Below are 9,878 nucleotides of genomic sequence, written 5' to 3' on the forward strand. Positions count from 1 at the left end.
CCAATGTCATGTCAACATCTTATAGCTGTTGACCTTAAGCACTGTTAATGTTTTCTTTGTTGACCTGTTGGTTGTACCTAGATATTGTCTGTCCATCATCCGGTGATAGAAAGCTTTGCGTAGTTATATCCTAATGGCTAAGCACTGGTTCCCAGAAGGTCAACACCAAATCCTCGATGTGTAAAAGATCGACATAAACAAAAGGTTGATGTTAGCAAAAGGTTCAACAAGTGGTAGGCACATGGAAATGTTGACATGAGGTTTTTTATATTTTTGGGGGGTGTCATTTTGTAGAGTTCAGCATGTGGACCCCCCAATTAGTGTAGCGCAGGGCTGGGCAACACCGGCCCTCCAGATGTTTATGAACTACACATCCCAGCATGCCTTGCATCAGTTTCAGCATGGCCACATAGCAAAACTAATGCAAAGCATCCTGGGATGTGTAGTTCATTAGCGTCTGGAGGGCCGGTGTTGCCCAGCCCTGGTGTAGCGGGTACTTTCTCATTGCAAACTCCACTCGCAACACATTACCGTTCTCAATCATGTGGATGGTAAAGTGTAAAAAAAGGAAAAGAAAGAAATAAAATTCCAAAATCTACATTTACACGTCGACCAAATGATGTAAACCTATTGAGTATTGCCCACCACCACTGATAGATGCCGCTAATTGGACATTACCATACACCCTAGCAAAAATAATGGTGCAGATCTACTATAAAACTCCTGGGCCCCTAATCTGGGAGGGGCCCTGAAGCTACATATTTTTTTTTTTTGCGCGAATATTTCAACAAAATCAATGGAGTTTTTAAGTGTGTGTTAATAATATCAAGTTATTTTAGTGATGGAATCGGCACCCGTCTCACTGTTGGCGCAAGAAGATGAAAATCAAAGCTTTGGTAGAGTAGTGTATGGTAATAGCGTGTCACCAATATCACCATGACACCAGGCTTCTAGTACAGGGGGCAATGACGGGTGAGAAGGAGCCGGGACACAGAGGCTGAGAGGACCTATCCTAGGGAGGAGGCCGGGAGCAATGACGGTTGAGAAGGAGCCTGGGACACAGAGGCTGAGAGGGCCTATCCTAGGGAGGAGGCCAGGGGTAATGTCGGGTGAGAAGGAGCTCGGGACAGGGATCGGCTGAGGGCCTGTCCTAGGGAGGAGGCCGGGGGAAATAACGGGTGAGAAGGAGCCTGGGACACAGAGGCTGAGAGCGCCTATCCTAGGGAGGAGGCCAGGGGTAATGTCGGGTGAGAAGGAGCCCGGGACACAGAGGCTGAGAGGGCCTATCCTAGGGAGGAGGCTGAGGGCAATGACGGGTGAGAAGGAGCCTGGGACACAGAGGCTGAGAAGACCTACCCTAGGGAGGAGGCCGGGGGAAATGACTGGTGAGAAGGAGCCTGGGACACAGAGGCTGAGAAGACCTACCCTAGGGAGGAGGCCAGGGGTAATGACTGGTAAGAAGGAGCCTGGGACACAGAGCCTGAGAGGGCCTATCCTAGGGAGGAGGCCAGGGGTAATGTCGGGTGAGAAGGAGCCTGGGACACAGAGGCTGAGAAGACCTACCCTAGGGAGGAGGCCGGGGGCAATGACTGGTGAGAAGGAGCCTGGGACACAGAGCCTGAGAGGGCCTATGCTAGGGAGGAGGCCAGGGGTAATGTCGGGTGAGAAGGAGCCTGGGACACAGAGGCTGAGAAGGCCTATCCTAGGGTGGAGGCCAGGGGTAATGTCGGATGAGAAGGAGCCCGGGACACAGAGGCTGAGAGGGCCTATCTTAGGGAGGAAGCTGAGGGTGATGACAGGTGAGAAGAGATCTGTGACAAAGATGCATCTGATTGGGTAATGTTGCTGGCGCTGGGAAGTGGGTGCTGTTAGGTGAATCCTGATAGAGGGGGAGGGGGCCTAGTGCTGCAAGTGGGTGCTGTTAGGTGAATCCTGATAGAGGGGGAGGGGGCCTAGTGCTGCGAGGTGATTACAGAAGGAGGGTGTCAACAACCCGGTCTCTGTATGTGCGGAGTTGGCAAATGCTCCCCATGTTTGTGGGTCATCTTTCTCCGCAGTCCCAAAACATACCGGTGCGTTAATTATATATGAGGGTGCGTGATAGGGAATTTAGATTGTAAGCTCTGTTGGTGCAGGACCGATGTGAAGGACTAATATTTTCTCTATATGGGAATACGGAATACGATGGACAGTAGATAAATAATAATATAGACTTTATGGACACACAAACTAATTCCAAATTAGTGAAACTCCTCCGACTTTCTCGACCAAAGCCATGTCAACCCATTTTAGCTGTCGACTTTCAGTGGGCAACCCAATCCATGTCAACCTAATGACCGTATCCCTGAGAGATACTAGCAAATGAGAGCAGCCAGGGCCAGAATCCCCCCCCCCCCATGGGGTACTGTCCCCTACTCACATTAGACAAAACAAAACACCCCACCCAGGTGAACCCTCATATAACACCGAGCTGAGGGTGTCTCTAGGCAATGTGACTGTTGCCGCGACGACAGGATGCAGAGACACAACAGAAACAAACGCTCATTCTTAGAATTCTGAGACGGAATCTGCGAAGAGATCACAGTCTCAGATAAAGCGGACGCTGAGAGGATCACGTCTTTCTGCATATTCAGAGAAGATGGGGTGGGGGGACAAACAACAGCCTCCATGGCCTGGGAAAGGGGCAACGTGACATGGGAGAGGGTCTCCAGCCGGAACCTGTGTTAGGGAGGAATGTTTTGATTTAATCAAATTGTGTTTTGTTTGTGATGGTGGTGTCTGGTGTGTGTATTGTGAGGCTTCTGTTACATGTGTGTTTCCTGACTCAGGACTCACACCGGCCAGCATTACATTGTGTGCACTTACTGGGGTTCCTACCCCTAGCAAAGCACAGGCACAGCAGGGATCAGCCGCTGTAGCCCACGGCGACCAAGGCCATGATGCCCACACACTAGGCCTCTGCAAAGTCGCGCACTGCTCTGTTAATGGACTGGTCCTATCCGAGCGCCTGATTTCGCAGGCGCCATCATTGTCGGTGTACCAGCCTTATACCTTACACAGACGGATCTGAAAAGAGGCGCAATGAGACGGACGCATGGCCCGCAATTCTGTCACAGTAGTGAGCCCATGCATCAGTGCCACATTGCATCACAGTTACACCCCCTGGCCGCAGGTGGAGATGAATTTGGCTTCCATCTGAGATAGTTGTTTATACTTGGTTCCTAGCGTGTGGGCAGAGTGATTAGGCTCAGTATACGTTACGCTACGAATTCATAAACCTATCGATTATCGACCGCAATTCGCACGCAGATTTGCACGGGGCTTATTTTCTGGACGGCAGCTATCTACTCACAGTCATCGGCAACTTTGCAGATGAGCGATCGAGCCTGAATCAGGCCTGTATGACTATATCTAAACTCCATTCAACATCTATTTTCGATCATTAAAGGCGAATGTCATTCATTTTAATACGACCAAGGGTTAGAAGCAATCTATTTCTGTCCGCGGATGTATTTTACCTCAGCAGGCATTTGGTAATTCACAGCTAGGCCTAAAACTCAGGCTTCAAGACTACCACGAACGAAACACAATTCTCAGTGATGCTGGGAAACCGCACTATAATCATGGTGTATTCTCCCTGTAACCCTGGTAACGATGACCATCCGCACTCCGTACACCTGGTGACGCTCAGCTAGTCTGTGGAGATAAAGATGGCCGCCGAGCTGATTATTTGCTTTGGACGACTCCTCTGCTGGGAATATTTGAGGGCTGTGGTAATGCTCTGTGTGAACATTGAGGAGAATTAAGTCAGAACATACCAGCGACTCAGGGTCCCCTAGAATGCGTATGCAGCCCACCTGAGTAAATGCTGTCTGGCAGTACTTGGATCTATCGCTCGAACAGAAGAAAACACATTACACAACCCACATGGCCACTAAAGCCCAGAGGAAGGCCACCAAAAGCAGCTGTTTGCCCCAAAATGAGTTGTTTCAACAAGCGGTGGCGAGCAGGACACTATCTTGTGCCAGCGGTTATAAACTGCTGGTACGTTATAGAAAGCTCCAGATGTACTTTGCCTTGGAGAGTGATAAAGAGGGTTTTTGAACACAATTTTCAGGAGCAAGAAATCGCGTGACCGTCCCGAACGCCCGGAAAAGGCACACAGGCGGGACACACAATCCCCCCCCCCCACCTCTGCCATCCACTTAGTGAGCTGCTACCCATCCTGCCCTCTATACCGCATCACGCCTGCCCACCCTGGGCCGGGCGAGTTTGCTACAGTGGGGATTGATTCTGATTGACTCGCTAAGCAGCAAAAATTCACTGCTCAGCGAGTCATGTAATGTCGCCCGCACCAATGCCAGCCCCCCCAGCCGTCATTTCCCCTCGCAACCATGCAAGTAGATGTGTAATCACCGACCATCGAACAATTTCTCCTGCCTTCGCAAATAAAAATCAGTCTCAACTGACTTTTATTTGCGAGCGCCTGGACGAGGACAGGGCAGGCGGCTGGGCACCGGCCCTCCCGCATACTTATGGGACTAGTGCTTCATTCCTTAGTCAGATCACGTAGAAATAGTCCTCATTTCAACCCATGTGTATGCCCCATTAGACTGAAAGGGGTATAACCAGTGGTGTAACTATATTTAGCACCCGCCTGACAAAAAAAATTTCTGGCGCCGCCATCCAGGGCCGGCGACAGAGGAGGGTCAAGGGGGACAAGTGTGATAGGCCCCAGAGCTTCTGTGACCAGCCCGGCTGCCGCCTGTACTAGCTTGCCTGTCAGTGACTTCTGCGGTCCGGCCTTCTACTGTGTGTACACCCCGCCGCCTGTAGCCGCTCGGCACTTGGAACCATCTACTCTGTGTGTGCGCACAGCACAAGGCCACGTCTGCTCGGTACTCGGAGTCTGTACTGCGCGCAGGCGCACGGCCGTACCCACCGCTGGTGCTGTGGCCTCAGTCTCTGGCTCCTGTACTTTTAATGCGCATGTGTGGCCTGCACTGCCACTGCGTTCTTTTGTGTAAGTGACAAGTCAAGGCAGGCAGCACCCACAGCAGCCAGGAGCCAGCAGGAAGTAGCAGTCAGGAGCCAGGCCAGCAGGAAGGAGAACAAGAGAAGTCTGCACCTGAAAGCAGGATCTGGAGCCGCGAAAGTTTGGTGAAGATCATGCAGAAGAGGGTTGTGTGGCCTTGGGATTAGGTGGCGGGATGGGGGCCCCAGAAAAATCAGTGTACAGGGCCCAATACATTCATTATCACTTTACATACATGCTCATTGCCAGGGGTTTCATGTTTGTTGCCAGGGGTTTCATGCTCGTTGCCAGGGGTTTCATGCTCTTTGTCAGAGGTTTCATGCTTGTTTCCACGGATTTCATAGTTCATTGCCAGGGGTTTCATGCTCGTTGCCAGGGGTTTTATGCTTAGGTTTTTACACTTATTGCCAGGGGTTTCATGCTCAGGTTTTGATGCTCATTGCCAGGGGTTTCATGCTCAGGTTTCGATGCTCATTGCCAGGGGTTTCATGCTCAGGTTTTGATGCTCATTGCCAGGGGTTTTATGGTTGCAGGAACAACGGCTTTCCCAGCACTTACACTATATGCTCTGCACTTCCCTAGGACCTTGAGCATCTGTCTTCTCCTAGGCGGTGGCCATTTTTGCAGATATTTCTTCAGAAAATTGCTTGCGGATGGCCATAGAACACAAGTAGAGCCGGCTCCCCCAAGTCGCTGCTTGGTCTGCTGTGACATTGCGATGCCAATGTGCATAACTGAGCTATCACTGGGGGAAACCCGATGATCTGCCTGGCTCTTACTGTGTCTATCCAGACACAGTGGGTCTAGATAGTTTGGCCTGGAGCTACAGCTTCATCAGCCCCTATGTTAATCCGTCCCTGCAGTCATTTCGGAACAAACATCGCAGGACATTACTAATATAATATACTGCATGATATACATTTTTGGGTGGGAGTGCGAGCTCAGTGAGGATAATTTGATTGGGATGGGGAACCCAGTTCCACCTAGTTATACAGGGATTATACTGGCTGACAGCAGAGGATAATAGCTGAAAGCTGAATACAACACAGTGGCAGAAAATGGGAAATACTTTTAGCATACTTGCCTACTTTTAAAAACTAGTTTCAAGGAGATTATAGTTGGTAGTAGAAGTTTGCAAAGCGCCACTTTGTGAGGGCGTGTCATGCTCCACCCAAAGGGCGTGTCTAGTTCCATATATGGAGAGCTTGTGAAAAGAGATTGTGAACGTGGCACCTAGAAGCGTGGGTGTGGACTGCTACATCTGAGGGGAATATTTTATTATGAGATATCCAAATGTAGATGAGCCCCAAAGCAGTTAGTAAGAGATACTATACTTGGTAAAGTGCTGGGAATGGTGCTGATGATTCAATGTAAATGTATCTATCTCTCATTCCTTTTTTCCCAAAAAAGGTAACAGCTACATAATGTGGGCTAGGTGACATGAGGGAGATTGCTAGACTAATGAGGGAGAGAGGGAGATTGCTGCTATTTCAGGGAGTCTCCTGCAGAATGCAGGAGGGGAGGTAACTATGATGTAACAGTGTAATGTGGGCTAGGTGACATGAGGGAGATTGCTAGACTATTGAGGGAGAGAGGGAGATTGCTGCTATTTCAGGGAATCTCCTGCATAATGCAGGAGGGGAGGTGATGTAACAGTGTAATGTGGGCTAGGTGACATGAGGGAGATTGGGAGACTAATGAGGGAGAGAGGGAGATTGCTGCTATGTCAGGGAGTCTCCTGCAGAATGCAGGAGGGGAGGTAACTATGATGTAACAGTGTAATGTGGGCTAGGTGACATGAGGGAGATTGGGAGACTACTGAGGGAGAGAGGGAGATTGCTGCTATGTCAGGGAGTCTCCTGCAGAATGCAGGAGGGGAGATAACTATGATGTAACAGTGTAATGTGGGCTAGGTGACATCAGGGAGAGAGAGAGATTGCTGCTATGTCAGGGAGTCTCCTGCAGAATGCAGGAGGGGAGGCAACTATGGTGTAACAGTGTAATGTGGGCTAGGTGACATGAGGGAGATTGCTAGACTAATGAGGGAGAGAGGGAGATTGCTGCTATGTCAGGGAGTCTCCTGCAGAATGCAGGAGGGTAGGTAACTATGGTGTAACAGTGTAATGTGGGCTAGGTGACATGAGGGAGATTGCTAGACTAATAAGGGAGAGAGGGAGATTGCTGCTATTTCAGGGAGTCTCCTGCAGAATGCAGGAGGGGAGGTAACTATGATGTAACAGTGTAATGTGGGCTAGGTGACATGAGGGAGATTGGGAGACTAATGAGGGAGATTGCTGCTATGTCAGGGAGTCTCCTGCAGAATGCAGGAGGGGAGGTAACTATGCAGTTTTAGCTGTGCTTTGGTGCTGGAACATATATACTTGTTATTACACAACGCTTTTATATATCCAGTGATTGTGTATTCCATGATCAATGCAATCACCTCAGAACTCAACAGAGTAAATTTCTATTGTGTCATTGTTATTCTGCTTCTATCCTGCTCCCTGCATCATAATGATAATAACGTGTAAATCCTGAGGTGCCGGTGGCCGCCCAGCCGAAACCACCTTTATTGAAGAACCATGTTTTCCTTCCTACAGGTGAGAAATTTTGGTACTTGTGAGTTATCCGGGCTGCCGATTTTGTCCTTAAGTTTAGTTAACTTAAGGACACCCGACCGACGCGATGCCCGCGATTTAGCCCCAAATCGGGGGCATCGCGTCGGTCGTGGCCGTTATAAGGGGCCGCGACGCGATGCCCGCGATTTCCCATAGACAGTAATGTTAAAAGACACGATGGACCCGATTTCCCATAGACAGTAATGTTAAAAGACGCAATGGACCCGATTTCCCATAGACAGTAATGTTAAATTAAAATGACAATGTGAAATTGGCCAATATGGGCATTTCACATTGGATATGTTTTAAAAAAAAATGTTTCATGGCCCCCCACCACCGTTAACGCCACCCCGCTATTGACGCCAACCCGAAGCGTGGCGAGCGCAGCGAGCCCGCGAGGGGCGGCGGTACGCGTCCTCCGACCTTTTCATACCCCTACTATCCACTAGGGCGTGGAGTGAGAATAGAATAGTGTGGCGAGCGCAGCGAGCCACCGAGCCCGAAGCGTGGCGAGCGCAGCGAGCCCCGCGAGGGGCCGCGGACACCTGTGAAGCCCGCAAGGGCACGCGGATACCTGTGAAGGTATCCGCGTCCCCTCGCGGGGCTCGCTGCGCTCGCCACGCTTCGGGCTCGGTGGCTCGCTGCGCTCGCCACACTATTCTATTCTCACTCCACGCCCTAGTGGATAGTAGGGGTATGAAAAGGTCGGAGGACGCGTACCGCCGCCCCTTGCGGGCTCGCTGCGCTCGCCACGCTTCGGGTTGGCGTCAATAGCGGGGTGGCGTTAACGGTGGTGGGGGGCCATGAAACATTTTTTTTTAAAACATATCCAATGTGAAATGCCCATATTGGCCAATTTCACATTGTCATTTTATTTTAACATTACTGTCTATGGGAAATCGGGTCCATCGCGTCTTTTAACATTACTGTCTATGGGAAATCGTGTCGGAAATCGGGTCCATCGTGTCTTTTAACATTACTGTCTATGGGAAATCGCGGGCATCGCGTCGCGGCTCCTTATAACGGCCACGACCGACGCGATGCCCACGATTTCGGGCGCGATGAAAAAATCGGCAGCCCGGATAACTCACAAGTACCGAAATTTTTTTATCCAGAAACAGAGTAGTGTATTTACTAAGCCTTGGCTTGGAGAGAGATAAAGTGTACAGAGATAAAGGCATACTCATACATCCCAACTTTGATGGAGACAGAGCAGCAGGCAGGCAGGATGGGCTGCCAACTCCACCCCCACTGCCGGACACTGCCGGGCCTGGGCAGGACCATCCCAGAAAAACGGGACGGTCCCGCAGAAATTGGGACAGTAGGGAAGTATGGCATGCCTACCTACTTTTTAATTGTCCACTCCAGCAGAAGCCCCTGGAATCCCTTTATTGCCACCTGCAGAAGCTGCCCCCATGCAATGCCCCGTAGAAATATCGCATTTGTAGCTGACAGAAGGTTCCATCAGACGGGGCCGATGTGCAGTGCTGGCCACACATGCGCAGACCCCTGGCAGCAGTCACAGTACATAGCAGGGAGTCCTTGTCCTTGTGCACATGGGTTAATCAGCTCGCTGGGGTCGCATATTCTGCCTGTCCCAAGCATGGCGCAGGAGATGTGAATGAAAATGGCATGGGCACACCGTAAGCAGAACCCGGAATAAGCCCCAACTTTGACCACATGTCCGTGACACGCTTCTCTTATGTGCAGATGCCACCCAGTGATGCCCACTGAGATGCGACTGATATGCGTAATACCCTGAATCGTGGATACGCTAAGTTACCTACGCCGACTGCGATGCATGCACTGTTTGGTGAAGATAGCAAGATTCCTATTCAGGATGAGGCCCAGTGCGTAACAGAGCAGTGTGTGTGAAAAACCACCGTTTCCCAATGGAAAACGGGCGAGATTTAATACGGTTCAATTTTGTTTAGCAAAAAAAAAATATTGCACTAAATTGCACGTCACATGTGCTATATTCATCCGAAAATCGCATATGTAATAGGGTGGGAATTTTTAGACAATTCTGGCGAGTTTTTAGTAACGGGAAAGTACGATATTTTTAGTAAAGGGAGTGTGTCGTTTTTTGGTCAAATAAAACAATGCAGCGTGGGGTCTTCCCCCGAGCATAACCAGCACCAGGACTATTTGAGCCGATCCTGGTTTCCTTAAAAAATAAATAAATAAAGCGTTAGGGGGGGTTGGGAGTGTTGGGGTCCCCCTTA

Source organism: Crinia signifera, chromosome 1 (assembly GCF_055691185.1).
Source record: "Crinia signifera chromosome 1, ASM5569118v1, whole genome shotgun sequence".
In the NCBI taxonomy this organism is placed as follows: Eukaryota; Metazoa; Chordata; class Amphibia; order Anura; family Myobatrachidae; genus Crinia; species Crinia signifera.